The 26,294-nt window shown below is 41.0% G+C and overlaps 1 protein-coding gene across 1 annotated transcript in view; it reads right to left on the minus strand.

Moving 5' to 3' along the window:
- TSHZ2 (teashirt zinc finger homeobox 2) overlaps window positions 1-26,294 on the minus strand; it is a 260,007-nt gene that overhangs the window by 125,833 nt on the left and 107,880 nt on the right. The window lies entirely within an intron of this gene.

A 26,294-nucleotide genomic window follows, 5' to 3' on the forward strand; every position in this document is an offset into this window, starting at 1 on the left:
GATGTATACTGAAGGCTGGGAAAATTAAGGCCATTTCCCATGGTAAGAATGCAGTGATTTCAGTTTGCGAGAGTAAATTAAACCTTTGGGAGAATTTGTCTTCCATTAAATTGAACAGCTAAACAGCACTGAAGATTTTAATGTCACCACCACCAAACCCCAAAGGTTACAAAAAGAAAAAGAAAACAGTTTCCTTGTTTGGAAGTTCCCTGTCTCTCTATGTAGGAAAAATAAAATTTATAAATGTATGCTGAGAATCAGAAAACTCTTTAAAGATCATAATTCCATTCCTATACCATATGCTATTAATGTCTGTCAACACTGTTTAGCCAGCAACTGCTGACAGAACCATATTTGCTATCTAAATACATCATAAATAAATCAGTAATGAACTGCTTTAGTAAACCTTCTGCAGTGATTGGAAATACAGATCGAGTAAACAAACTCCGCAGATAGCACTTTGCCGCTAGAAGTATACACAACTGTTTAATGTCAATGACAAAGTCACTCACACCTCTGACAAGATGTGAGGTGGGTGAAGGAAGACCATGAGAATGGCAAAAGTGTTTAATCAGTTGTAGGAAATGTACCCATCATCATTCATCATATTAGTTCCCTTTTTTTATTGTTTAGCTTTTACCATATGCAAATCCAAGAACAGGGACTTCCAGTAGGTAGAGTGATGTGAAATGTTTGCAACAAAACCAAACCACAAAACATCCTGGTGTCAGGGCTCATTAAACACTCAAGATTCAGATGATGTTCATCAAAAGCTTTGCTGAAGTTCAAGAGGATTTCAGACAACCCTAGGACTCACCTTTAGTGACCATGTGGTGTGCTGGGTTTTAGCAGAGAAGAGACAGGACTTTGTTATAATAAACATGAATATTTTTGCAGCTGCTGGACACAGAAAGACTCCGGTGTTCTCACTGTGATCTTTAGTTCCCAGACTATGCTGCCTAGTGTCACCACACCTGGTCTCTCTAAATCTTGGCCTGAAGTGGACAGGATTGCTGACTGCACCACAGGCTGATTAATGATTTTGCAAGTACAGGGTTTCCTACTGGTTTTGGTGCTAAAGCAGGCAAGGCAGTTTTGACTGAGTTTCACTTTGAGATTTGGGATTCACACATGAAGATAAAAATGGAAGAAAACATTTGAGTTATCTGCCAAAGTAAGCCTGCCAAATTTTGCACAGACCTAACAGCAATTCTGTTTGGTGAGATGAAAATGGAGGTGGAATTTATGCGGTAAGGTGGGAACACTCAGAGCAAGGGTAAAAGTCATATTGGCCTCTAGATTTAAAAAAATCTGCCAGTGTGGTACACTTGTAATTAAATAAGCAATTCTAGTGTCTCCAGCTCTTATCTGGACACAGGTTTTTAAAAAGTGACTGTATGACAGCTTGCTGTAATTAGACACCATGGCTTTATATCAGAGTCTTAATTAAGAGCTTGGAGAGATGGCAGCCTGTAATTCATTTACAGTATATTTTAACAGCAGAGATTCTTAGTCCCAGTGGGATGAAATAAGCACTAGTGTATAATGATATGTGGGATGGACAATATTTAGAAAAGAGAATGTCTCTCACACAAGGACAATTAAAGTTGCTCTTCATGTTTCCTCTTAACCTCATCAGATGAATAACCATTTGTTCCTAGTTTCTCCAAAATTATTTTCCCACTCATATAACAGAGACTATAATATAAACAGAAAAACTTTTTTCAAAGTTCTTTTTATTGACCAGATTCACAGAGAAGTGGCAGGTGTGATCCTTTCTAGTAGGAATTAGCTCTTTATACAAAGAGCTAAAGCACAGAACAGGCAATATTGCCTACTTGTTATGCCCAACCAGCAAGACACCCTATCTGCACTCAGCACAATAAAATAGAATAAATCATTTTGAATGAGTACATTAATCTGTGGGCTGTGCAGTTCCCAGTCACCTGGAGTTAGGTGACTAGATACTAAATACTGAGCCGGGAAAGGAAAGAGTACCAGTTAAGGGAGGAGAGGTACTTAATTGAGGGAGAGGGTAAGATCTGATCTCCTAATAAGTCAAGATATACATTCAGATTATGAGTATTTTAAAAAGACTAAGGTTCATGGAAAGGATTGTACTCCAAGACAAGGTTCCCTCTGGTGTCATTTGCTTCTGTGACAAGCTGCAGAGATTGCTGGAACAGAAGAAGTCCCAAGCTCCTAAATACCATCTCAAGCAGAGTTCATGTAAAAAAAAAGAGAAGCATCACAGCTTGGATGATGAACATTCATATTTTACAACCTTTCAGTTTATTTACCGATATATCTTTTTCTTAAGTATATTCGTTGTTTGTATCAGCTTGCCTAGGCAAAACAGAGCTATGCATAATTCAGGAACAAAAAATTGTCATCACGTCACTGTAGAATCTGATCAAATAGACCCAGACAAATATTTGTCATTAATAACCAATTTCTGACACTTAAAAAAATAAAATAAACAATAAGTATTATTAATAATAATTCATAATAAAAGCCCCATTATTTAGTGCCAGTCTTTCTGGCTTTTTGCTCAGACCAGGTACAGGCTTTGTCTTAAAGGTAAGAGAGAGCTAATCTGAGCTAGGAATTCTGACCTAGGCTGGCAGGGAGACATATGAACAGGCAATCCGCCAACTGGCTAAAGCTGTCACCGACCCTCCAGATGGGGAAACAAGGCTAAGTGTGGAAGCTCCCATGCCACTTACACATTTCATTTTTTTGCTGTCAAAAAAGAAAGAAAAAAAAAAAACGAAGACGAAGAAGGGGGAGGAGAAGTACAGGAGAGAGAGAGAGAGACAGAAGAACTGTTAATTTACAAAGCCTAAAATAGCAGCTGCTAATGGGCTTTTGCACTCATTCTTTAGTTGCTGCAAGGTCACAATCAGAACTAGCCTGTGATTGATTCTAAAGTGAAACCCGGCTCTTCACATCTATAATGGACATTAAAAAAACTGAAAGGAGATGGGAAGAGAAAACAAAAAGTGACATATTTTATGGGGCTCTCCTGCTCTCCAGGTTCTCAGAATGAATGTGGAAGGTGGAGTCATGCCCAATATTTTATTGCACCTCATAATAATTATTGTATTACACAGAGCAATTAATTGTATAGATTAGCTGAACTTCATCAATTTTATGGGCTGCTTTAATGCCATTTCTTGTTTTCATTCTGGTAAGTGCAGCCCCCTGCCCCATCTCTGTGCTCAAAGGGTTAAATGAGATGAGTGACAGCCTTTCTGCATGATTTACAACTTCGAGCCCTGTAGTGAAACCAGTGCTTGATGGATGATCCTGAAAGACGGAGAGTAACCATAAATCATGTCTTTGAATCATTGACAAAGATAAAGGAGAGAAAGAAAAAGCACTGGCATTGGCATTCATTCTCCCAATAATGTACATTGACTAGTTACAATACAAAACCTTAATTAAAAAAGCGAACTTAAAGTAGTCACCTCAGTGTGCAGATCATACCGCTGGAGAGTGCTCACTAAGATTACAAATAAAAGTTCCAATGTAGCGAATATCCAGGAGAAAAGCACTCAAATGTGCATTTACTATGCAGCTGGGCTAAAAAAAGGTAAATGTGGATACTAATTACCACATTATTTAGACCCCAGCCTCCCTTTTTTTACGCCTGCTCTTAATTGATTAATTATTATTATTGCTACAGCTAGAGGGCCCAGTCAAGACCAGAGTCTCCTGGTGCTAGGTGCTGTAAATATTAAAAGACAGTTCTTATCTTGGAAAGCTTGCAATATAAATAGACAAGGCAGACAAAGGAAGTATTGTATCTATTATACAGATGGGGAACTGGGGCACAAAGCTGTATAGAGAGTACTTAGTAGAGATAGGAAGTGAACACAAGTCCCCTAAATTCCAGCCCAGTAACCTATCCTTCTTAACTAATCTCAGATGTAACTATTTAGGTGCACTCATGAAAGACTATAGCTATATAACTTCCTGTTCTATCACCTGCAGGAACAGCAGGTACACAGAGATCACAATTCTTTCATATAGACCTCAAAATAACACATTTCAGCTATACATCTCAATGCACGTCACAAACAGACAAAGGAGGTTGTGAAATCCTCATTATTGAAGTATTTTTAAGAACAGGTTGGACAAACATCTATCAGGGATGGGCAAGGTTTACTGGGTCTTACCTCAGCACAGGGGGCTGGCCTTGATGACCTCTCAAGGTTCCTTCCAACCCTACATTTCTGTGGTTCCATGACTATTACTTTGCCCATTTAATAACTGGAGGCACAGAGCTAGGGTGACTCGCACAACATCACCAACAAAACTGGGAATAGAACCTATGTCTCATGGCTTTCAGCATGGTACTCCATGCTTGCATGTTCAGAAGTGTAGTAGTGAATTTAAAGGCCAAGTTGTGAACATCTTGAATATTAATGCTACAGTATAAACAAAATGGGGTGGGCTTTTTGCAAAGCTGATTTGCACAAAAAACTAACAACAAACTAAACCATGCTTTTTAGCTAAAGGGAAGCCTGTGAGTAAAGCAGCCCCTTCATAAAAGCCAGGATGGTACAGGTGGGTGTCCTCTATAGTGATGCGTTGTATTTATTAATATATTTTTCTCTCCCCATCCCCTCTCCCAATATGTTCTCAGCCTCTGCTTCTCTTTCCACTTTTTCAGTGGGGCTACTTGTTCAAGTAACTCCTGTCTAATGTATATAAGGAGCTCACAGTATGGCACTGACTGTCCTTCGGTAAATCACAGGGACTCACTTTTACATTGGCAGGAAGAACTGGGGGAAATCATTTGCAATAAATCAGTTATCTGACAAATTTTACCTCTTTTTCTGTTCAATAAGTGTCTACCTGCAGTTTGCACTTTTCTCAAATGCATTTGTTATTTAACATTATTTGCCAAATAACTGATGTAGATAATTCTCACAAACACTTTGCTACAATTACTCACTATTCAAAATTCTAGCAGTTTGGACTGGACACAGAGAATGCGTGGTCAGGTCCTTTTCCCTGGCTGGATGATCTTAGACTGAGGTTCCAATCCAGGTACTCACAACCATGGATTTGCAATTCGCTTTCTCTGAGAACTTGCTGAAAATTTATTCCTTCAACAAACATTCCTGTTCACAAACTATTTCCTAGAATAGTTACAGAAAGCCAAAAGGAGAAGGAGAATGAACACAGACAAAGTAAATTTGCATAAAATTCATACAAATATTCATGGATTTTCCCCGTTTTTAAGTTGAATTCTTCATACGAGGTACCAGATCTGCATATTATACTAATAGTTATGATAGAACTGGCCAACTAGGCACACCAAAATGGGCATTTTTTTTCATTTTTTTTTTTTTTTTTTTTTTACAAAATTTAGATGGGGGGGTCAAAAACTGAACACTTCTGGTTGAAAACCAAAAAAAAATATTTCTGCCAAAAATCTTTTGAGTCAGAAATATCTGATATGAGTTTTAGTTCAGGTGCTTCATGCCCTCTTCTCTCTAGGGTAGGCTTCCTGGCTGCATTACATCTGCTCTGGTAATTCACAGTATTCCTTCTTGCTGAGCCACTGCAGTGCATCATGGGAAATCTAGTCCAGCTGGGAAACCTGATAATAGAGATGGGGACATGAGGCACCTGAACTACAACTACTATGAGACTCCACAATGGCGTTTCTGAATCAAAATACTTCATGTTTCAGACAAAAAAAAAATTCAGGTATTTGTTTTATTGATGAGAAGTTGGAATTTTCCACAGAAATCAGACACTTTTTGTGAAAAATTTTGTTTCTTGCAAACTCAGTTTCCCATCAAACAACAGTTTAGATGGAAAATATTTAACCAACCTATTTATGGTACAAGTTGATGTGCTAACATACATCATCTGATACCTTTCACAATGTAGACCATGGCCCCAATTTTGCAAAGATTTACATATGTGCTTAAATTTGCACTGTCAGTAATCCCACTGAAACTAAGTTAACTAGGTATGTAAATCTTTGCAAGATTGGGGCCTCAGACATTTACACGATAAGCAGATGTTTTGAAAATAGAATGTTGAAAAAAACATAAGTAGATTTTATTTAACGTCTAAGGTTCTGAAATGGCAGCTTCTTTTTATTTTATCTGTGGCCTCTTTGTTTTTGGGGTTTTGTTTTGTTTGTTTTTTACATTTTTTGCTTCTAAATATTTTTTTTAAGATAAAACAAATACATCACATCACAGCATGTGCCACTAATAAGTCCAAAGTCAGTGATTCTTATTAGAGGAAAAAATATAATAGTAATTATATTTTTAAAAAAATCTGGCATGGTGCAGAAGTACTACAGGGAAGTAGTGATTCCAGCTTGCTTCACTTGAGCTAAAAAGGCTTGATTTCCAGCACAGCTGGCTGGCTTAGGGAGCGCAACTGTACTACTTAGAGCAATTCTCCAAATCTTGAGGTGATAAAGAAGACGGACATTCAGCTGTCACAGGAAATGACCCTGAAACTAAGTGAAACTAAGCAAGTACACTTTTGTTAAGAGATGCTGTTTATACAGGCAGGCCCCATTGAAGAAAATGTTACTCACTGCTCCCATCACTGGTGTGTGTATTGCATATTTGGAAACATAATGAAGAAACCAAGTAGGAAATTGGTTTAAAGAAGAGTTGAGAAGATGTGCAAGTCTATTCTGATTCATGAAGCTATAGCCTGACAAGTGCTGGCAGACAGCCCCCCTAATGATTGCAGATTAAGGGTAAAATCCTGTGCTAAATTACCAAAGGTGCACCAGAGATGGGGTCTGAGAATGGAGTCATAGCAGCTAAGCAGAGGTTACCAAGAGCTGTCCTATTAGTGAAGGACAGGTTGGCTCAGGGCCGGCTGGGCAACTCACTCCCCAATGGGCCTTTGCTGATGCTTCAAAGAGGAGTAGCATGTTAGGTTCCTTGTCATCTCAGCTCCTACAGCGGTTCTACAATAGGACTTTGTGGGGATTGGAGAGGAGGTGTCATTGGCCCTGGCAGACTTATTAGTCAAGCCTTCTCCTAGTGCAGAAGAGGGAATTAAGAGTATATTTTGCTCCTACCCTGCTTCTGCCCCAGCACACTGAGGTGTGGGAGAGGATCTCTGGACTCTCTCTGCCCAGTGCACCAGCCTTTAACAACAATTTAACTAACTTAGGCGAGGTAGGCTGGGGGGAAAGAAAGGGTTAACACAATAGGTGTGGCATTTGACAGAGAATACTTATGTTTAATCATTCATAACTAAATCACATCAATTTAAGTGGATTCCATGTATTTCTGACTCTCCCATTAATCTCTGTGCAGTGTGTCTAAATATTTGTCTCTTTCCGTTCTGATATTATAATTCTCCACCAAAACTAAGTGGAATATCTTGGATTTCCTCCCCTCCCCCTTTCTTCTTTACTACCTTCCTTTCTTTTCAGGTGGAAGGAAGTGGCAAAAAGGTTTGGATGATCATTTAAGGAAACGGGAATTTAATAAACCAAGTGTTTGGATACATCACAGCTTTGATATCAGAGCTGAACTTCACATACATTAAACCTGCATCATCTATCAATCTTACAGTTGTGTGTCATTTATGAAAATCTACTGAGTATTGTTTTCATCTTGCCTTACAACAAGCAGCAAGCCTCATGAATACTGAAGAGCATTGTAAATACTGCACATCTTTTATTTTTAAAAGTCTAGACAGTTTGGAATTCTTCGTTGCGAACTGCAGCTCAGAGCACTGATCCCCAGCTTCTTCTCCTCCTCCTCCTCTCTTTTTTATATTGTGTGTAAATGCACAGCGTTATTACCTTGTATAATCAGTAACACCTACAAGTTGTCTTCCCTATACCTGAACTCTGCCTGTGCTAGCCATTAATCCAGGCATGAGTTGGTTCAAGTGTGATATTATTATTCAAATTGCATCCCACTAGGATGCAACCCGCTCTGAGATGTGTATCTATTCATTTCCACTGGTTTATTGAAATCTGACAACCTGCTTTTCCTACATTTTTAAACACGGCAACCTTATGGCCATACACAGGCGTCATCCTGCATTTACCACCCATTGCTCTCAGTGGTACATTTGCCATAGACTGAATAACATTTTACCTTCATACAGAATCTTTCAGTCTGAAGGATAAAGCTCTACTGAAATGCAGCTAACTCTGGGGCACAGGGAGGCAACCAAGTGTCAAACAGCACAACTGCAGTGAATAGGGACATTTCATTCAAGGCCACATTGGGAAACCTCTGTTCTTGTGAAAAGTGCAATGTGACCTTTAATATACATGCAGAACAGACAGGAGCTCAATCTTCCAGGTCTCATCCAAAAGACCACCACAGTCAAATGCATTCTGCTTCAGAAGGATGAAAGGTAGAGAGTTGCACCAAGTTTCTGCTGGGCATAGCGGAGGTGTGGGAACTGCACAGACCAGTTGTGGCTTCCAAACTGAGGGGGAGACCAGAGGCCTATATGGGCCTACAGGGCTGCTCTTGACTACATCTTAGCTGTAACAGCCAGAAATTTTGTTAGTGCAGAAGGGTCCAGCCTCACCCCCTTCCGTCCCTGGTCTGCCAAAACGCCCCCCACAACGAGAACTTGAAGAGGAATCCCCATCTGGAGGTTTAAGCCAGTTATATGTCCCTTTTGAATGACCAAAGTGTCACCAAGAGGCCTTAGTGGGGTTACTGGCAGTGTAATCAAGTTTAAAAAATGCTTAAACACAGTTGTCGCCACATGAAGTTTTAACATGGTTTGGCCAACTAGTGTGAACGGGGACCAGATTATAATACAACAACAATACTCTAGTTTAGGGATGCGTAATTCTTGAACACTGTTCTAACATGGCAACTGAAGTCAAGCCTTGTTTGTTACAACTGAGTTTTCAGTTCTATTTAAGCATATTTTTTTTAAAAATGGTTGTAAAACTAATGTGGAAGGGGCCTTCATGAACCCTACTGGAATCTCAGTCTAGCAGCCTAGGTGTGGCAAACCTGACAATTAGACCTCAAAGCCATTACGTCCAGCTTCCTGAACTTGAGTGATTGCTTTCACCTAGACAATTTGTAATAAGGAGTACAAATTTTCCAGGCTTGCTCCAAAGAAAATCTGGTATGAAGCATAAATCCAAATAGCACTACAATCCACTGTAAGGTATTAATTAGTGATGGGTGAACATATAGTAAGTGTAAGTATCTAAAAGTCTGGATTCTCCATCAAAATTATCTGAACCTCTGTGGCGTGGAAATCAGATTGTAAAATCTCCTGGGAACATGACTGCCTTGCAAGATTTCCAGCACATCCCCCTTTGTACTATATATGAAGAGGTTTTTGCAAAGCCAAGATCACCATATTTTTCCTGCTAAAAAAAGAAAAGAACCATCCTCCATTTCCAGAACTTTGATCATTCAGATAATATGGAACCCAGATGCAAAACAACCTGGGTTTGTGGTTTGACTAACATTTGTGATTTTCCTGAAAGCATTATCAACCCCCCCGGAAATGACTGTGTTATGTAGAAATGAATGTGTGCCCTATTCTCTGACAATATTGTAGGTTTCAATGCGTAAACGCTGTACTGGTCTGATTATCAGTGACTCCAAAGTCAATGGGAGCTGTGGGTGTTCAGCATGTCTGAAAATCAGGCCCTGTGTTTATAATCACAAGATTCTTCCAACTTCATCTTTTCCTTACAAAAATCTATTCTCTATCCTTTGCCTTCCAATCTCTTAAGATCCTTCCATATGAATAAAATTGCTTTCAAAAGCACAATTTTTTTCCTCAGTATTTCCTGTCCTCTCACCTTATAAACAGCTTTGAGAACTTTCCAACCAAAAGCAGCCATGTGGAGCCAGAACTGTTTCAGATTTATACAGGGCCTTTGCTAACATCCTGTCGGGTGTTAAAAATCCCTCAGCTGCTTAGCTAGGACCACCCGGCTAGTTCTGAACCACATCTGACAAAATGATACTGTTCACTTCCAGAACCCATCACACAGTTATTCTTGGATAAAAGGTAAAGCAAATAGCAGCCAACTGCTCACTGCTGCAGAAACAAAGACCATCTAGCCATTTATCAAAGCTTCAGACAACCAGTTTGCTTTAAGCTCAGCCACCTCTCCTATTACAGCTTTAAACGATAACACGCTATAATATCAGAAATGACAAATGGAACCAGGGGCCTAACCTATACGCGATCAATACCTGCTCTGAAATAAGAGCCATCTTTAAAGTATTGACAAAGGGAGCAGGAGTACATATAAAACTGCAATTTTTTCTTGAATTGTTTGGTATGGTCACTGTCAACATTCATTTGTCCATGACAATATTTTTTTTCATGAGAGTGGCAAAATCCCAGGATGTGCAACTATTGTCAAACCATCATTGTTGCCCTGTGTCTACTGTTTATTGAAGGATAAGAGGAAAGGGCCAATGCAACTGACTTCACTGGAGCTTTCCACTGCAGTTTAGAAACCATTTATGCTACGTGCAAGGCAGCATTGCTTTCGGCTTTAACTAAGAAGCGCACAGAGAATTAACGGTGTGATCAGACTCGTTCATTTTGATGGGGCTCCCCTCCAGCTTGGGTCAGAAAAGGTTGGGTTATGTTAAATACCCTCATTAACCCTCAACAAGAGCAGAATAAAAAATGTTGTGTTTAGATTGTAAAGATAAAAACCTTCCCCTGAAGGATTGATGGAGGAAGCACCATAAGTGGCAGCTGCTTCCGCCTCCTGAGTTTAATAAATACTTTGTACTTTTTTAGTGCCTTAAAGTGTTCCCACTCTGCAAGCACCCTAGAGATAACTAATAATAATCCAGATTGCTCTGCAAATGAGAGTTTCCTTTTACAGATGGGGAAACTGAGACATAGCCAGGTTAAATGACTTGGCAAAGGTCACACAGGAAGTTGACACAGCTGGGACTAGAACTCAGAGTGCCTGAGTCCACACCTGTGCTTTAAGCACAAGTCTTGCCTTTCCTCCTTTTGGCTAGAAAATACCCCGGGTGACAAGACAAAAGCTAACCAGTGAAATGGCTGGTTAGTCACAAAGGAAAATCATCTCCAGGCTAGGCGGAAGACCAGTGATCAAAAGAGCAAACTTAAGGGAAGGCATTGCAGCATTTGTACTCAGGGAACAACTGTGCAACTCTGAAGAATAAACATACTAGCAGATCTAAACAGAAAGCAAAAAAGCTTAACTCAGATTTCTTCCTGAGACATGAGTAGCCATTCTCCTGCAACCTTACTGAAAGGAGGGCACATGGGGAAACAGGTGGTAGAGTGAGGTCTCAAACTGATTGACTGGTTCAGGACCAGCAATGTAATGTAAGAGGTCATAGCTAAAGGACATACCTAGGAAAGGCCTTTGTGCTACATGGATCAGCTTCTTGTACTGTTATGACAATGCAATCTGCCCCTGGGGTTCGGCTGTAACGGCCGCTTTGGTCTGTGACCATTGCAAGAGAAACGGTGGTGGCTGGGTGTGGCCAGCTGTCATCCCAACCATTATGGATGTTTTTGAAGGCAGTAGGTAACATTCAGGCATGGAAAAGAAAGTGAGTAGAACTTCCATAAGGGGAGGGGCGTATTGTGCATTAGGTGTGGAGCAATGTTTTTCTCTTAACTATACTGCCAATCATGTTCCTAAGCGGCAGCAGAATTTTGTGCCTGTTGGAGCTGGAAAAATGAATGCCAAGAAGCTGTGAGGGGCAGAATGTGCAGGCTTGCATCACAGATTGTAGCTGGCTCCAGAGTTCATCTGGGTAATAAGGGACTTGCTGTAACCTTCACAGATTGACTCATTGTCCTTTTTGTCATTTAGTCAAGACAGGGCATACAAGAGAAGAAGGGCTAGAGAAGCAGCAACTGGAGTATAAGAGGTTGGGAAAGTGAATTGCACAGTAGAACAAATTCCCAATTGGAAGCTGGTTTTCAGACAGTCTGAGCAGTAGTGCCCAAGATAGTACTAACAGTATTTGTATTACAGTAGCACCAAGGGTATGTCTACACAGCCTGTGGGGTTGAGCCTCTCAGCCTGGGTGGACAGAGTCAGGTTAGAAGGGCTCACACTAGTGCTCTAAAAATAGATGTGTAGACACTTTGAAGTTGCAGCTTGGGCTCTGAAGCCTAAGGAGAAGTGGGGGGCTTCAGAGCTCGATCCACAACTTCAGAGCACTATCTGCACAGCAATTTTTAAAGTCCTGGCTCAAGAAGCCCAAGACTGTCAACCCGGGCTGGGAGGCTTTCTCCCACTGACATACCACTACAGGCCCCCACTGAGATCAGGGCCCCTTGGGCAGTACAAACACAAATTCTTTGTAAAGAATTTACAGTCTAAATGGACAAGGTTGAGAGAAAGGAAGCATTACTGAGGGAAACTGAGGCACAGATAGACTAATTTGCCCAAGGTCACACAAGAAGTGTGAGTTAGGAATTGAACCCACAACTGAATCCTGAGCCAATTCCTTAATGACAGGAACATTTTTCCTCATGGTGTTGAAGGAGTTGCACAGAGCCAGATCCACCACATAGCACAGAGAAAATTGGACAGCCTAACATAATCATCAAAGGGACTTCTTGGCTGACTCTCCCTTCTTGTTTCACTAGCATATCTGCTTTTTGCCAGCTACCTCTGTGCAAAATTGCCAACTGCCTTGAAAAAGGGGATATTTGGCAAAGTGAATATTTCTTTGCTCATGAATGCTTTAGAAACTTCAGAAAAGAAAAATGATTCAAAGAAGGGAGAGAATGAATAAAGTGACAAAGACAGCGAAGCAGCTGGAGATCTGTTTCCCTTAAATAAGTGCTATTGAAGAATACCCTGAAATGTGATGTGCATTAGTCAGGTACTAGGATGCACCTTGGGGCAAACACCATATGTTTTAAGATATTAAAGACAATGAAAAAGAGGGAGAAGGGAAAACAGAGTCCTGAGATATGTGATCTAGGAGTTAAAGCAAAGAACTGAGCGTAAGGGGACCCAGTTTGGGAAAGTACTATGTGATACTGGGCATGTCACTTTACCTCCTCATTTTCCACCTGTAAAGTGGGGACAAATTCGGATGACACTGACCTACCTTTGTAACAGCCTTTCAGGTCTTTGGAGGAAAAGTGGTATGTAAGTGCTATGTATTAGTTATGATTTCTGTTGTTATTTTAAAGTATGGATGGCTCCTGTTTGAATTTGTAGACTGTGATCACTGCAGTTGGGATTTAGTGTGTGTTCCGGGACCACTACTGGCAAATGGGAGAAACGAAGAATTAAAAAGAAACACTAGGAAAGAACTTGCTCTATCTTTGGCAGCAAGCAACTCGTCATAGCTTTAACAGTTTTTTCAGGAACTGCCAGTGAGTTTTTTGTGCTGGTCATTTCAAAAGGAGTTAAATCACTACAGGGAGCAGGCTGAGATTTCCAGGGTGAGGAATATAGACTGAGGGGGTAGTAGATGTTAGAGTGTTCTGCACATGTCACTTGGAACACTGGATGTTTCTCAGTGGAAAGGTACCATATCTGATTCTGAGAGCTAAAAGAGTGATCTCTGACACTGCATACTCTCTATGCTGGTGAACAAAGCCACAGCCTTCACTTTCCAATAGCTGTGTGGTCTGGATAATGTATACACAGCAGGCGGAAGGTATGGTGACAGGCCAATTTTAATGTTGATTTTTGGAATTGCTGGATCGATTAGCCCAAATGAAAGAATACCTTAGCTTAAAAATGTAGAGGACTCAGCACATTGGGTGGAATTCTTTAACTTGGACAACATGCTACTCTGTTTTCTAATCCAACGGCTCTCAACCTTTCCAGACTACTGTACACCTTTCAGGAATCTGATTTGTCTTGCTTACCCTCAGGGGTGAAAGTAACTTAAGAGTCTTACTGGTAGGGGGGCCCAGGTCTGAGCCCCCCAGAATGGGGCGGGGCCTTGGGTGGAAGGGGCGGGGCTGGGGGTCAGCCTCCCCCAGCCAGCCCTTCAGGGCTGCCTGGCCTACGCCACCTGGGGCTCCAGCGGCAATTTAAAGGGCCCGGGGCTCTTGCCACTGCTGCAGCGCCTGGGAGCCCCAGGCCCTTTTAAATCGCCGGGCCCTGGGGCAGCTGCCCCTTTTGCCTCCCCCCCCCAGCAGCCTTGGGGGGGTGGGAATGGGGCAGTGACATTAATGCGCTTTAAGGACTGTACTGGCAGGGCTGCTGATGGGGGTGGGGGTGAGCAAAAGGGGCAGCAGCGCTTTAACATTGGCTGTGAACGGGCCCATACTGGCGGCAACTTCTTACCGGTACGCCGCACTGGCCCAATTTCACCTCTGCTTACCCTCCAAGTTACACCTCACTTAAAAACGATTTGCTTACAAAATCACACGTAAAAATACAAAAATAGTGTCACAGCACACTATTACTGAAAAATTGCTGACTTTCTCATTGCTACCATATAATTATAAAATAAATCAATTGGAATATAAATATTGTACTTACATTTCAGTGTATACTATATAGACCAGTATAAACATGTCATTATCTGTATAAAATTTTAGTTTGTACTGACTTCGCTGGTGCTTTTTATGTAGCCTGTTGTAAAACTAGGCAAATATCTAGATGAGTTGATGTATCCTCTGAAAGACTTCTGCGTAACCCCAGGGTTACGTGTACCCCTAATAGAGAATCACTATTCTAATCCATATGTATCTAAAAGGGGACACTATATATCAGTATAGTTAGCTCAGTGCACTTGTGGTAACAAACTGAGATCCTCTCTCAAAGGCAGCCACATTTGGTTTTCAGCACTGTCAATAGCAATTGAAATTGATTAGACAGTTGAGCACAGTGACTTTGTTGATCTTGATCATACCAGCTTGGGGGAAGGGTTCCTTTTCTTAGGAGTAAGGGATACAGTTTGTGCCACTCTCCAGAGAAAGGCTGAAAAATAATTCTGAAATTCAACATCAATGAGTTGCTTTTGCTGGGGAAATCCAGTTCTCAGACTGCCTTGTAAACACTGTAGGGGGGAAAAAATCATTGTGCTGAAAGTCAGATGAAAATATTATTAACTAATAATAGATAACAAACATGTATCATGCCATACCTCTGCATGGCACTTAACAGAGATTTAAAAAAAAATAACATGGTCTGTGCCCTGAAGAACATACAAGCTCAATTAATGTAGAATAGGAGAGTAACAGATAAATGAAAGGAGAAATTAGGTTAAAAGAACCAAAAATAATGCAAGTCATATTATGTAGGAGTAAAATTTTAGAAGAGAAGAGCAGTAGAGGGGAGGTCCAATCTTGCATCTGAGTTTTGGCAGTGGGGATATACAGAAGGGGACAGATTACAGAAATGGCATAGAAGGAGTAAATCAGAAGTGGCTAGAGGATCATAATGAGCAAGACTTGGGGCCAGATATTCAAAGACATTTAAGCTCCTAAAGATGCAGGGGAATTTTCAGAAGTGCCTAAGCAATTTAGGTGGGAATTAGGACCTAATTTGCTTAGATGCTGTTTAAAATCCCAGTAGGTGCCTATCTGCATTTTTAGGCACCTAAATACTTTTCAAAATCTGGCACTAGATCATTTGATTACATTGAATTCTAGCTTTCCTTACAATCACAGTTGCACTGCATGAATTTGCAGACACTATATAATCATTATACTAAAACAAGACTAGCACTAGTTTTAAGAAATCTGGCCCATTTCAGTGGTGATGTACATGATGGTGGTTTACTTATGCCAACTGGACAATTAGTAGAAGTGCAGAATGAGGACAATGTATCAAGGAAAGGAACTAAGATGGGGATGTTCTATAGAATAGCTCTCTTACATACATTATTAAAATTAGAATCAAACGGGCACAAGCAATTTCTCAGCTCACCGTACTTTTGGGGACTACCCATAGAGTAATATGCTACTCAGCAACTCACAGTTCATCTTAAGATCTCCTCTAGAAGGGAAACCAGGAAAGGAATAAAATTATGGTCCCATCTCCTTTACTCCCCTGAAGCTTGAAGCTCTGCAAAACTAAAAGGCTCCTGCATGGTATCTGAAATGACAGTGTGGGACACAAGCAGCAAGCTCCCATAACTATAACTTACTGTAAATGACACCAGAATAAACAATGCAAGCAATTCAGCATTATAGATAGACTAATTCCTCCCTGCACCCAACACACACATATATCCTGCCCCTCCTGTGATTTACATCTTTTGTTAAAACCACCTCTGCTGTGAATGACGACAGTTTCTCAAATGAGAGGTGGTCTGTCCTGCTGGAAAAGTGGGCATGCTGTGATGTCTGATGTTTTTCTGTTTAAATAATGGTGTGTAGCATACAGTAGTCCTGTGTGTAGCATTAAGATGTGGCTGCAATACTTTGTATCAAGGCAGTTGTAACCATTGCAAATTCCAGCAGTCACCATATGGAAACTTTGCTTTTTTCCAAATACAAAGAAAACCACACTTACCTATATATATATATTTGCCATGGTGGTTGAACCCTAATAATTTGTCATGGGTTTGCTACCGTTCAGTGTTGTTTTCCTGGAATGCACTGTATGTATAGTCTGCATTACACAATAGACAATGTAACAATAGTATCTAGGGTCACTGCAATCAGTTATTCTTCAAATTATTCTTGAATGAAGTGATAAATCAAACCCCCTCCCCATGAGAGCTGAAGACTCAGGCGAATAATGATCAGAAAGGATATTAGTATTCTGTTTCAACCCCTTTAGTATAAGATTATGGCTTTTCTTTACTACTATAAAGACAATGAAAACAATGCAGTTTTTGGAATTTGCATCCAGTATATTCTGTGCTTTCCTGTGACTGTGTTTATTAGTTAACAAAGGAATAACCTTACAATGGAATTTCTTTGGCTGCATTGTCAGATTAGCCTCAATGAAAGTTATGAACACAATTCAAGGGGAATATAGACCTCTCTGCTGGTCAATTACAATTTATTATGTAAATGTTTCAGATTTCTAATTTCTAAACAATCTGGATTTACCAATGGCTTCACTGTATACCAGGAGGATGTACTAAAAAGGTACTGTTTGTTGATCACTGCATCACTGAACAAGGAACTTTATTAGAATAAAGGAAAGAGTATATCCCTAAAGCCACTCTGTCTTTCTGGATATGTCTACACTGCAGGATGAGGTGCGACTGAAGAACGTGTAGACATACCTGAGCTAACTTTGATTTAGTTAGATCAAAGCTAGTTCAAGTAACAATAGCAGTGAAGCCAGAGCAGTACAGGCAGTGGCTGCTTGAGTATGTACCCAGGGATCTGGGTGGTTGGGGCCTAGTCTGTTCAGCCGCTCATGCGGCTGAGGATTTACTGGTATTGTTACACGAAACAGCTTTGACTATGTGGGGGAATAGGCCTGGCTGGCCTCCCTTGCACCGATCAGAACATCGGCGAAGACTAGCCATATAGGCCCGCCCTGCAGGCCACAAGCCTGAACTAGGCTAAGTGACACAGCCTCCTGCCAAACTCGGTCAAGGGTCATGACCGGGGGGAGGGGGGGCAAGGAGGGAAAGAATAAAAAGCCACAGCAGCAGCACTAATAAAATATGTTCATGGCTGATAAAATATAATAACCGCTTGTGTGAAGCAATAGGTAACTTTAGCTGAATGTAAACTGACTAAATGCAGCTTCTCCTTTGGGTGATCTGTGACCCCCTCCCCCTGTGATTCCAGCTAAATGCAAGGTAGCCAATCATGGTTCTCTTCTGGGTGCTCTGTGACCTCCCCGAATTTCTAGCTAAATGCAAACTGACTAATCACGCTCCTTCTTTGGGCGTCCTGTCAACCCCTCCCCGATACACTGACCATAACGCCCCGGAAGGTACCATGCACTCTTCCGAGAACGTACCCTAGCTGGTGCCAAGTTTTAACCACATCAGGCTTCTTGAGAAGCCCCCCACCCAATATGCACCCAATTCTCGGAAAAATAATGAGGAAGGTACCAAGAAAGGGAACAGACCCCAACTCTTTTATTTTTGTAAATGACATACTATGTTTGCGGTTTGTAAGAATAAAGGCAGCCTGTGAGCTGTGATCGGGTGTGGTAGTTTTCGGACTGCTACCCCAACGCGTTGGTATGTATTGCAATAAACTGGCCTCAGGCTTGAGTCTGTGAACTAAAATCAATGCGTGGGTGACTTTTTCCCCGACAATTTTGGGGCTCATCCAGGATCACTCGACGTCCCACCGGACCGGAGGACCATGGACCGCTTCCACACCGATCCCAGGCACCAGGTAAGAGACCGTTGTCTCTATTTGGGCTTCGGTGGGGAGCTGCCCATAGGCTCTGGGTTCAGGTAAGGGCGCGCTGTGATCCGAACCTTTTGAGGCTAGACTCATTTGCCTGATGCCTGTTCGTTTTGTGTGTGTCTGTTTTGTAACTTGTTTGTGTTGGGTTTTGTTTGTTTTGTGTTAGTTAGCTTCGTGTGGCTCGGCCTTCGGGGATTGGTCCCCTCGGAGGACGATTGACCGGCCGCTGGGTGACCCCGGGAGGAGTGGATCCCGCAGGTGTTGTCGGGAGGAAGAGATCCCGGAGTGGCCGAGGGGGGTGGCAGGGCTCCCACCAGCAATAGGCTGGTAGTGGTGAGAGATGCCGTAATGAAGTCCCGATTTAGGTGTGCTGTGTGATTGTGGGCCGTAAGGTGACCCTACCCCTCTTTCCCTTGAAGTGCCGAGAAGCCCCTTCTTGCTCGGAAAGCAGGGAGGCCCTGGGAAACTGCCCACAAACTCCCAGGCAGTAGAGTAACCCATCCCATTCTCTTGAAGGCGGGCCGGTGCTCTCTGCCAGAGGAGGGGTGTGCGGGGACCGTGCCTTTCCTGACCCTTCTGTTTGGTTGACCCACGACCGAGTTCCTCCCTTGATTTTCCACTTGGAGCGGTCCCGCTTGGAGCGGGAGGCTCCCTCCCCTTGCTCAGAGAGAGGGGGAGTCCCAGGAAATCGCCCGCCGTACCGGAGGCAGTGGGGTCTCCTATCCCGTTCTCGTGAAGATGGGCCGGTGTCCTTTTGCCGAAAGGGGTGTGTGCGAGGACCACCCTTGTAAAGCCTTTCCTATTGGTGTGACTGTTGAGGCGTTGACCGCACCTGAAAAGGAGGTCTAGGATAGGAGGTCTCACTGAAGAAAGAGGCCTGAGCTTATTGCAGTAATGTTTTAAGTAATTGTTTGGTAGGAGTAGTAGGTGTCGTCATATATATATATAAAGCAAAATAGATTTAGGCAGAAATTAATTACCTCCTGAACTAAAATCAATGCGTGGGTGACTTTTTCCCCGACAACTAGATAGGTCAAAGCTAGCTTGGGTATGTCTATACATGCTGCAATCATATGTCCCGAGTGTAATGTAGACAGACCCTCTGTCTGTTTCATTGTAGCGCTTCTGCTTAGGACCTTTCCCTGCTCTCCTTTTGCTTGGCTTCATGCTATAGTTTTAGAGAAGCAGCACAAATATTTCCAAAGGACCAAATTATTGCTTCCCCTGAATGGGTGCATTAGAGATGGGGAAAGGACTCAGGGAGCCCTTCCATAGGCACAGGGCAACTCTGCAAGAGGCAGCTGTAGTTCAGTTGCAAAGAGGTTGCAGGACAGCACAGCCTGCAGCACTCACAGCCTCGAGGGTCTGGTTCTGAGTGGGACCATATCCCCAGCCCTTTTGCAGGAAAATGAATTGGGAGCATCTTTTCAGAAGGTGTAGCAAGTCTCACTCCTCACTGCACTGCCTCCAGACCTCCCCTCCCCACCACATTACTCTTGCTTGTTGCAAAGCATAATTTAGCCCTCAGTCTGCTAAAACAAACAGTGTACAAACTAGTGCATAAACTATCCCAACACTCCACAGGATCAAGCAAATGAGTCTATGAGATGGATTCATGAGCTCCTTGCAGAAGATGCTCCATAGCACAGAGTAAGCCTCAGAGCCATGTGATGTTGCTGTTGCTAAGGTAACTACATTTTTTTAAAGTGAACAGGCAAGTAAACAAGCATGTAAATAGAGGTAGGAGCCACATAATTTTTTTTTCTGGTTACCTTGACAATAAAGTATCCTTTGAGGATTTAAACTTTCTTTGGAGAGTAAGGAATGCAATATGCTGTGATCTCAGGCAGAAATGATTGGTTTGTCTAATTTTTTTATCTGATCTTTCATACCCTTTAGTGCTACCTTTCCCAGTGGGAAGTGAATGAGACCCATCTTACAAAGATGCACAGTATACAGTGATGTCACTAGGATACAATGTCAGGTGTCCCCCATTCCTCTGCACTGGTTGCCAGGCTAATCAATGAGGTAGTGATTTGTTTACCTGTGCATCGTACATACTAGGACAATGACTATCTTTGTGGCTATTTTAATAAATTATAATAAATAACCACCGCCACCTTCTCAGTCATTAACATGAAGTAGATAAGAAAATGTATTCCTCTTTTTACAGATGGAGAAACTGAGCTGAAAAGGACAAAGGCCTAATTTTCACCCTGCTGTTTAAATTGGCCCAGGCTTTGCTAAATGACTTGCCATGGCTACAGAGGGAGTCGGTGTCAGTGCCGGGATGACTCATTTTACAGTAGAACCTCAGAATTACGAACACCTCGGGAAAGGAGGTTGGTTGTAACTCTGAAATGTTCGTAACTCTGAACAAAACGTTATGGTGGTTCTTTCAAAAGTTTACAACTGAACATTGACTTCATAGAGGTTTGAAACTTTACTATGCCAAAGAAAAATGCGGCTTTCCTTTTTTTCTTTTAGTAGTTTCTGTTTAACACAGTACTGTATTGTATTTGCTTTTTTGTGTGTGTCTCTGTTGCTACCTGATTGGATACTTCCAGTGTGTGTGGTTGACTGGTCAGTTTGTAACTGGTGACTGTAACTCTGAGGTTCTACTGTATTTTCTCATTTTTTCCAAATGGCTACTCATCATACGTGTGTTAGATGTGTCAAAGGAAAGAACCCTTGAGGGGTTCATTCATTCCTCTTGCTGCAGGCACAGTAGAGGATTTCCCAAACATGCTACCACAAGTGTACTCCCCAAAGGGAGTATTGCAGTGGGAGTACAGGGAGTGCTGGCTACACATCCAGCACAAGGGCCATCTTGCAGGCATAAGATGGGCCAGAGATGGCCTGTCTCATTTTCTTTGCTGCTGCTCTAAGGAGAAATGGGCTCCCCCTGTGTGTGCTGCTGACCACAACATAGGTACTATCCAGCTGAAGGAGTGGACACACCTACAGTTGAAGGATCACTCTCAACTTGGGGCCAATCCTTGCAGTTTTCATGGAGGAAAGAAGGCATAGGGTAGCATTTCACTCCAAGCTTTTGATATTGCCCCTGTATTCTGACTGTGGTGACACCGTGATTGTTATTTCATGAATAGGACCCCTACGGTTTACGCAGAAGTAACCAGCACAAACTACAGCCCTGGCAGTGCCTAGCAGGAGTCACAGCTGACAGCAGCCTTGCTAAAACCGGCTGGGGTTGGAGGGACTAAAACAACATCTTAGCTGGAAAAAAAAAAAGCAAGAATGAGGATCATTCAACAGCTTTCTCCTCACATACCTAAGGGAGAGCTTCACTAAAATTGACAGCTAATTCAGTACACATCTCATAATATATTATCTCACCATCTCCCTGACAAGTCTAGTGAACAAGATGCAAATGAACGCTTAGGCAAGTAGGTTCTTAATGTCACTTTAAAACTCAGCATAGCATCTCTGTCTTCTCCATCCAGTGGATGAGTTACGTAATGATGGAGCAATTCTGGGAAAGGTAACAGCAGGGTAGCAGAGGAAATGGAAGGTAAGAGAGGTTAATTTATGGAAATTATCTAGGTCACACAATAAGTAGGACATGTCATGCACAGCTTTAAAAGTACAGTAGTAATTATTTAGAATCTGATTTTTTCAATAGATAGCCAATGAGGGTTATCAGGTGTCATGTAATTGTTCTGATCTCTTCATCTCCAAGTGAACGGCAGCATCTTGAATTGATGGAAGAACTTATAGAACAGTTAGCTAAGAATAAGACTTCACAGGTCTTACCCAGGAAAGAATTAAGCAAACTATGGGCCAAAACCTGTAAACCTTTACTCATGTGAGTAGATCCACTGAATTTAATGGGACTACTCATGTGAGTAAGGACTACCTGTCTGCGGAAAAAGGTTTATAGGATTTTGCTGTTTCAGAACTACATATGATTCTAATGGAAAAATAAATACCTATAAAACAGGACTAATTCATACATAAAAACTATATAAGACCTGCCTCAATACTTACAAAGTAATGAGATCTTTCCCTACTCAGTAGTAGGGGGGAATAAAAGCATTGCCTCATGTTAGTCAACTATTGTACATATCCACACCATGAAAGAATGATTTTTGACAGTATAAGCGGGGTTATAGCTCACTATTTCCCCTATTCCCTTGTTTTATTTTTAATCGTAATGCTTCCTAGCAACCCTAATTAAGAGGGTTGCTAAACCTGGGGAATGGCTTGATGTGCCAAGCAGACAACGTAGGTTGTAGTTCTCTCTGCAGACCATTGTAGGACAGTCAGTGATTTCAGATATTTATTTATAAGATTAAAAAAAACTTTCAAAGAATTCAGAACCATCAGGTTGTGGACACTGGACTTGATCCAAAGCCCACTGAAGCCAATGGAGACGTCAGTGGGTTCTGAATATGGCCCACTGATAGAGTATGTAATTGTATTAACTTTTTATTGTTACAGTGTTGCCAATTCTTGGGATTTGATCACAACTCTCATATTATTTGATTTTTTTCTAAAAGTGCCAACTCTTGGAGTCATGGGATTATGTGAAAATCTCAGTTTTCGTTAAAAAACAAACACCCCCCCCCCAAAACAAAACAAAGTCGGCTTCTAGTCCTCCTGGTTGCAGAGAAAAGATGGAAAACATGACCCAAGTGAATCCTAAAGGTTCAAAAAACAGAAAACAAGAAAAAAGAATTAGTGTTTTAAAAGCTCATGATTTTGGAATTTCTGAACACTTAGAGTTGGCCATACTGCCATTACCTTCATCCACCTTCCATCTTTCCTACTGTTTGTTACACTTGTTGCAACATCTTACAAATTATATTTTAAGCTCCTGCTTAAAATTTTTTGTCTAGTTTGTCTAGCACCAAGCAGAATGGGGCCCTGATCCTGATATATCCATTGGATGCTATTGGATTATATAGAAATATTAAAATAATAATAATAATAAAATAATAATAATAGCTAGCTATTTGCATGTGTATTTACATGCACGTGTATTTACCCAATGTGTACATGGAACTGCACCAATTCTCATTGTGGGGGTTTACCTGAGTAACGCATGAGTAGAAATTGAGTAAGGACTTTAGGATTTGGTCACCGAGTCATAAAAATACACACTTTAAACCCTTTGGGTGTGTTTTTTTTCTCTTCTGTCTAGTGAAAGGTGTATCAGAGAGCATACAGGAATAAACATTTCTGATGAACTTTTTGGTGCTTATGGTAATGTAATTTCAGCAAAATATCAAATATTTTTCTGTTCTTCATGGCACATATAGATTGCACATAGAGCTCAGAATCAATTAATTTAAAGTAATAATTTGTATAAACATTCCAACAAAATTTTAAAGGGTATTAAACACCCTGTTTTATAAACATAACACTTAATTTAGAAAAAAAAACATTTAGAAGGTAATGCATTTAGGATAAGTGCACAACACATGAAAATAATAAATGAAATTTTCCCAGTTTAGAAAATGAATGTAATTAATTAACATTTAAATTACATTTTTAATTGCAATCATGCCCTCCCAGGGGACTCATAAGGGACCATAATTGCAATTAAAAGCATGTGGATTAGATAATAAAACAATGCACACTGTCTGAAATGTGCGATTTAAAATGGAAAGCAGACATTGTTATCGGCACATCTAACTTAATTGTAGCCATAAAGCAAATGTGCTGTACAAAATAAAATTCACATACGGGAACATTTAATTCTTGAATCTCTTAAAGGGGACACGCTTGAGAGCACATTTTATGACAGGTTCTGTTTGAAACAGCCCTTTAAGGCTTTAGAATTCAGGGTTGGTGCTTTAATGTTTTTGCATTAATAAAAGCATAGCTGAATGTTCCTATTAAAATACACAGATACATTTAAGTAAGAGATGAAACTGAGTGTCTAAAATTTAAGTTGCAGAAGGCATAATTATATCAGGGGCATATTTCTTTTTGTCCTGCATTGTTTTCAAACTCTATTTGTCAAGGGAGTGTTTAAGGGGACACTGGATTTCTAGTCTATGAACGAAACAGAAACAAGTATCTCTTAAATAGATATTTATCAGTCAGATGCAAATGTCTTGAGCCTTTTACTGTGGTCACCTTGCAGGGCAGTGGACCCTCATCAAAATACCGTCATTCCATTTCAAATTGGTGCTGCCCCATTGCTTTCTGATAAATACCAAGGGTTTCAGCCATTGGTGCCATGAATGTTCTCCCACCTCCATTTTATCACAACACAAAGAGAAGAAATAAGAAGTAACCAGCAACATAAAAGAGATTAAAACTTTGGAAGATGGAAAGGAGTGTAAATGTGCTATATGGTCACCATAAGTTAGACTAAGTCGTGAGCTGTCCTGTTAGACTCACAGTTCCCTTTATACCCATATGAGCCACTAGTACCCAAAGGGCAGATCCTCAGCTGGGGTAAATTGAAGTCAATGGAGCTATTGCAATTTACACCAGCTGAAGATCTACTCCCTTGCTGTTGTGGATGTGATAGCAAATCATTCAGGAGTGAAAGGATTAAAAAAAAATAAATCACCCTAGATTAGTAAGAAGGTGTATCCATTTTATTATATAGACAGAGAAAGAGAAAAGTTTTGCTGACTAAGGCAGGCGGGTGTCAGCACATTATAGAATTCTTCCACAGTGGTTGCATCTTTTTTACCGTTTACGATTTGGACCTTAAAGGACCATTTCTGCTCTCATCTAACCGAAAGCAGAATCTGGCCCCATAGCTATTCCTTATGACAAATGTTGATAAATACAGTGCATGTGTAGAGTGGAACTGGTTTGGATGGAACTCTAATAGGACGAAACTCCATTTATACTGAAATGAATGGAAAGTCCCGAATTGTTTCAATGCACAGTGCAGCTCTAACTGAAGAGAACCACCACTGAGACAGAAGGTGTTTTGTGAAAATAATGACTTAATTATGGGTGAAATTCACCCTGTAGCAAATTACTCACTAGGTCATCTGCATTACTTTAATCCCACTTAAGACCTTAACCTGTGAATTAAGTGCAGAGGTTTAAATGGAGTATGTATCCCCCAGTACACTGAATCAAAGTTTACCCTATAAGAGGGTTCGTCTGTGTAGATAAACACAACACTACCGCTTTCCATTAAGACACACTGAAATCATGCTGGGAACTAATGTGTAAGATCTCCAAGTTCTGTAACTTTTCCCTTTAAAAAGGATTGAGAAACCTTGAAGTTCTTCAATGTAATCTTTCTTGCTAGCTTTGCCATAGTACTTGGACAGCACTATATATACAGTATAATAAATAGTGATTGGTTTTGAAGGCAATAATGGTACAATATTTCTTAAGGGTTAGAAAAGTTACCAAGAATGTGAAATAATGCTGAAAGCTGAATATCACAATTGGAAGTAACTTTTTAACCCAAGGGTAATATTTTACCCAACTATTGCTCAAGGAAACAGTTACCAATTGTTTTATAAAACAAAAAAAATCTAAAGGGGTGTGAAGCCTACATGGAGAGTTCTCTGAAATGGGATGTATGGGCTGCCTCAGCCATTTTGCATCGTATGCAGTGAAGTAAAATTGCCAGGATTTCAACTGTTGCCTCATGTTTCAGACTCTAGAGGAGTATAGTAGCCTGGCACAAGACACCCAATCAGAACTGAGGAAAAACAGATGAGTGTAATTACTATTTGGTTTTACACACACAATGCTCTCACACACATTGATTGCCCATAAAAACTCAAAATTAACTTTTCTAAATACACTGTGGCACCTGCCTGTACTATGCTATTGCAATCACTGTGGAACAACACTGAGTCTTTAATGGCAACTACTTTGTATGAGTATGTATCTGTTTTTTTGGTGGCTTTAAGGACTATATAATTATATTTCAAATTCAACCACCACAGAAGTAGACTCCCTCACTTGGCCACTGGGATGGATTTGAGACAGAAAGATCTTCCTAACTAGGCAGCTTTACCTTTTGTTGATCCCATTAGTTGTCCAGTTGGGCAAAGCACAGTTTTAAC

The sequence above is a fragment of the Terrapene carolina genome, unplaced genomic scaffold (assembly GCF_002925995.2).
Source record: "Terrapene carolina triunguis isolate 2854851 unplaced genomic scaffold, T_m_triunguis-2.0 Scaffold130, whole genome shotgun sequence".
Classification (NCBI taxonomy): Eukaryota; Metazoa; Chordata; order Testudines; family Emydidae; genus Terrapene; species Terrapene triunguis.